Source organism: Condylura cristata, unplaced genomic scaffold, assembly GCF_000260355.1.
Source record: "Condylura cristata isolate star-nosed mole 26May11 unplaced genomic scaffold, ConCri1.0 scaffold00033, whole genome shotgun sequence".
In the NCBI taxonomy this organism is placed as follows: domain Eukaryota; kingdom Metazoa; phylum Chordata; class Mammalia; order Eulipotyphla; family Talpidae; genus Condylura; species Condylura cristata.
Window position 1 is genome coordinate 9,077,310 of NW_004567134.1, and position 5,206 is coordinate 9,082,515.

The following is a 5,206-nucleotide window of genomic DNA, read 5'->3' on the forward strand; positions in this document are numbered from 1 at the left end:
ACTCCCTTCCCTCCCTCCTTCCTTTCCAATAAGCCCGGGAGGTGTGATATTTGGAAGAAGAAAACCAGGCACCAAGGAAAGCCCATTTTCTTGTCTGTCACTGATGCCACAGGTAAGTCAGGGCAGACACCCCTCACCGATGCCTGGGGTGATGCCCTGCACCAATCTAAGTATGTCTCCAAGTTTTGAAGTTGATTAACTCATGACGCAAGTCCTCTCCCTGTTCCCGAGTTTGCGGAAACAAGCACATTTGTAGTAGATTTTCACAGAGCAGAATTAAAAACCCTTGTGCTGATTTAGATGCACGGAGTAGTTTCCTCTGGATTTTTGAGCAAACTTGCCCACCCAGCCCCCAGAATTTCCCTAAAATGATGGAAGACTTTGTCCAAAGACATGTAAAAGTCACAGTTCCACAGCCAATGCTCTGCCTGCCGTTAGATTGAAAAAGCACATTATCAGTTAGCCCCGACTCTTAGAGGCTCGAGACTTCTGAAAAATATGCTGGTTAGCAGCGGGCTGCGACAAAACAGCCTTGGAAAGCAGTAGTATTTGTCGATAATTAAACGCCATTAATGTTAGCTGTATTTGCGGGGGAGGGAAGTGAATAATTTGAATTCCTGAGGGAGTCTGGCCCTAGTGTCAGGCTAACAAATAGTTCCTGGAGGTCTTATTTTCTTCCCTCTGCTTTTCTGTCCCCCTGCTGATATCGGGCAAAATATCCCTCTATCAAATTGGCTGCACTTAATTCCCCTGGCAGCTTAAAAAAATTCCTGCTGCCCAGCCCCACCCAGTGGCTGGGAAGGGTTGGTCTGGGGAACCACCAGGTTACCACTCCCTGGGGAGAATCAAAGTCGCAAGGAGACTGAGAAACTCTGGACACCGGAACACAAAGAATTTTCACAGCCAGTTCCTTGTGAAAGGACCTGTTTTTACACAGGTGAAGCGTATTCCAAGAAAGCACTGAGCTGAGGGCTCCTGGAGGAAGTCTCACCTTCCTGGATCACTGAGCAGGTGAAAGACGTCTTCAGCCCATGTGTTGGTCTTTGGGACTGAAGCTATCACGGGCTTTTAAAGTTGGGGTGGGGGTGGCTAAGTGGGGACCTAAGTCACTGACCCAATGGGGCTGTTCCAGGGTATCAGAAGCACCCAGATATGGGAAGCCAAGCCCAGGTTTTTTTTTTGTTTGTTTGTTTTTTTGGTGGTGGGTGGGGGAGATGAGGCTGGCCACAGAGTGCCTTGGGAGGTTCCAGTGATTCTTCAGCCCACTTTGCCTGAGGGAGGTTATTAGAAGGAAAAAAAACTCCCAGGAACAAAGAGAGGCCCCCTGCTGTTGTGTGAAATCTGATTCTTGGGCTAAGAAATGTTTCCCAAGACCTGCTGCCCTCTGCCCTCTGCAGCAGAGGGCTGGGGGTGGGTATGGGGGGAGGTTAGCATCCTGGCAGGGTTCTGGGGGAGGGAGGAATTCTCAAACCTGCTTAGAGCAGGTGTATTGCTCTCACGTGGGTGAGGCCACAGCGTGCTGACGTTTGCTGAGCCCAAGGACGCAGATGTCAGGGAAGCGGTCAGCCTGCACCTGCTCCTGCGTGGCTTTCAGATGGGCAGGTGGGGACAAAGCTGACTGCACACAACCTCTGCGTGAACCAGACGCTCATTTCTTCACGTCTCATGAGCAGTCGCCTCCTGTGAAATGGGGCTAATGACTTCCGCCTGGTCGGATAAATGAGGTGGGGTAAGTGCCTGGTTCTTAGTAAGCGCTCTGTGGGTCAGTTCCTCACGCCGCTGACAGGTAACAAGGGCGGAGACTGCTCTTGCGCCTGGTGGCCACGGGCCCCTAAGTGCCCAGTTCAGTCCCCGTTGCAGGTGGGGCCCTGGGATGGGGCTTGCTCCTCCAGATCTGAGCGGTGATGTAAAGGCCTGACCTTTAGCAACTCCCTGTGAAGGCCCAGCTCTCTCCATCTGCAATGCCCTTGGCCATGACCTGAGGGGTAAAAGGCCCTCTGCCACGGGAAGCTACTGCAATGCTGAGGTGGCCCTGTGACTCGGGCATCCCCCCCACCTGCCCCAAATACAGTGCCATGTCTATTGTCTGCATTTATTTGCTCGCGGTTTGGAAGTAACCAAGAAAAGTAAGCGTTTAGCCCGGGCCTGGTCTGGAATTTTTTCAGATCTCCCAGTTGATCACCCTGCCCTGGAGTTTCGTGCTGGATGGGACCAGCTTCAAGAAAACATTAGGAGACATTCTAATTCATTTCTCATGAAGCACATTTTATCAGGACACTCATCTAAACAAATTAATCAAGGCCGGGTCTGAACCACAAAGCGTTTCAGGACCAGCTCTTAGAAGCCAGTGTTTGTCGGTAGGAACCTGTAGCCCCAAAATCATCAGTCACAGAAAGCACAGAGCCTGTGCCTACCCCCGGGCCCCTAGGCCCTGCCCCATGGACCGAGAGCAGCAGTTGGGACGCAAGAGAAGGAGGGGAAGGGCAGGTTATGTGTAGGCAGGCAGCCCCAAGGCGGAGGCGCTGGCCAGGGGTCCCTCACCCCGTTTGTTTCAGCGGGTATCCCCGCAGCCCCACTGGAAGTGCTGGGTGCAGGCTGCGTGACTTGGGCAGGGCGGCCGCTCCCTGACCCACCAGCACCAGCGCTGCCGGCCCCCCAGGGGAGCCTTGGTTTCCTCTACTTGGCTCCCAGGTTTTGGAACTGGGAAGCCACGTGTGAGGACCGTTAGGTATAAGGATGAGCCCCAACAAGTCTTTGGGACTTCTGAGGGGGCTGTCTATGCAGAAGGAAGCAAAGTGATGTTCACTGCAGGTTCCTGTTGATAGCGATCGTTTCTGCGGCTAGACTGAGAGCACCAACAGGCAGCTGGCCTCGGAAGCTGGCAGGTGCTGGCTTCCCGGATGCTGCAAAAGAGCGTGGGTGGTGTGTTCCTCCCGCAGAGGCGGCTGGGTAGGCAAGCTCCACGTTTATGCAGGCCTGAGGGGTGGCGGCCCTCACTATGAGCCTGGTTTTTAAATTCCCCACTCCCGGAGACAGCAAGGAAGGGGTGGGTGTACCACAGACACTACATAGCTCTGCAGGTGTTAGGAGAGACCCGGATGCTCTGAAAGCTCAGTAGGAAGACGGCGCCGGGCTCAGGGAGGGCTTGGCCCTGGGGGTCAGAGTCCAAGCTGAACCCTGACAGATGAGCACTGGGGAGCAGGAACCAGACCCCGAGGAGAATCCTCCCTCTGCCATGTGCCAGGTGTGAGGCCTGGCAAGTGGCAGCAGCCCCATGCCTCAGTTGCTTCGTCTGTAAATTGGTGCTAATAACTGAGAGATGATTGACAGATGTGCAAAGCGGTGATGATAAGGAACAGGAGCTAAAAGGAGCTGGAGGGCAGGCAGGTTTGGGGGGCCTGTGGGACACGAAATAGTAGCAATGATGTTACAGACGGGGTGGGCCCCTGAACCTTGGGGAGGGTTCTGGTCCTCAGTGGAATAGTCATGGAGGCCTGATGGGCAGTCATCAATCAGACTCAAGCAGGGCAATGGTCTGGGTTTGCCTTTCTAGATCTCACCAGCTGCTCTAAGACAAGGGGGTAGGAGCTGCAGGAGTGTAGAGGTGCGAGCTGGGTAAGGGCTGTAGTCCAGGTGGGGACTACTGGTGGCTCAAATGTTGGAGCCAATTTAAGAGTAATTGTAGCAAAAATTGATCAGATTTTACAGTTGATGGAGAGTGCCAGAGAGGCACAGACACTACCAGCTATATCACAGACACTACCAGAGTATGGTCATTCTCAAAAGCATTACTCAGAAGCCTAATATTCCAGGGACACTGCTACTGTTTAGGATTTTTCTAGAATTTCTTTCATGGATTAGTTTTCAGGACTTGAAGTCTAACTCTGGACTAGTCTTCAACATTGCTGAAAACTAAATCTTGAGATCTTTCTTCAGACCCAAAGAGGGAGGTGAGCAGTGGGTGGGGAGGAAGATGGCACAGAAAGGGCTGTGGTTGTGCTGAGGGATGTGTCTTGGGTCTGAGGGCTACAGCCTCAGTTCTGCCCCCAGATGATTTCATGGTGTTGCTAGCAGTTACAGCCACACCTGCAACTGTGGAAGCTGTGCCCCCAAAATGGAGTATACATTCCCTCCAGAGATAGCTTAACAGCACTGATCCCATGAGGACTGACTGGTGAGAACAGTTTTCCCCTGAAGGAAATGTGCTAAGACCTACACTCCTCTGCTTAAATGCTGGGCTCACTGGGCATGATGCTCATATGGCTTTGGATGTTTCTGTGGCCCCTAAATAATACAAAATCTTAATGCTGGTATGAAATATATTTATTTCACTTATCACAATGAGTCCTGCAATGGGCCTCTGTGTTCATGAGATGCCCATCCTGGGAAACTTATTGATTTTTCAGTGAAAAGAAGAAGAAAATCATCTCAGGAGTGTAACCCACCAGATACCAGTCTCTAGATTTACAAAATGCCTAATTAATAACTGTCTAAAACTAAGCCGGAGAACAATCAATTCAGCCCTGTCCAGTTCAGCCCAACTTAAGCCCTCAGAGGCAAATGTTGTCAGTCTTCTTTCTTATTAATGGTGAATCCATCCTTTCTCTTGGCCCCCACTCCAGGATTAAATCAGTAGTCCCAGAGTCCTTTCCATCAAACCAAACTTTTCCCTTGCTTCAGTCCAAGGCAATTTCTCCTGATTCTGTCAACATTTGGGGATGTAAATAGCAGTCACTGCAACAATTAATCAAATACCTGTAGACAGTTGAGACTCTCCTTAGTCATTTCTCATCAGAATGCTCAACCTCAATTCCCCCACCCCATCTCTGAGGCCTGTTTTTCCTTCATGAAATTATAGAACAGTAAAGCTGAAATGGTTTCTAAATGGCATGGTTCTGTCTCCTTGACAGACAAGAACTGCAGGTTACAGAGATGGGAGCAGCAAGGCACGCAGGAAGCAAGTGGTGGAAAAGGGACCTTTCGATCTCCAGATGCCCAGAGCCCCACTCTTTCCATCATTCCACCCGGCCAGCCAAACCGTGTCTCATTCTTAATCTTCTCTCTAGGTCCCTCCAGTATCTAAGAACAGAAAGGCCCAGATGAATTAAAACAAAATAGCTTCTCGCCAGCTAACGGCTGTGGCAATGGGGTGTTACATAGAGCCCACCTGTGAATAGAGGATTCTGGAACACGCCCAAGACTGAGT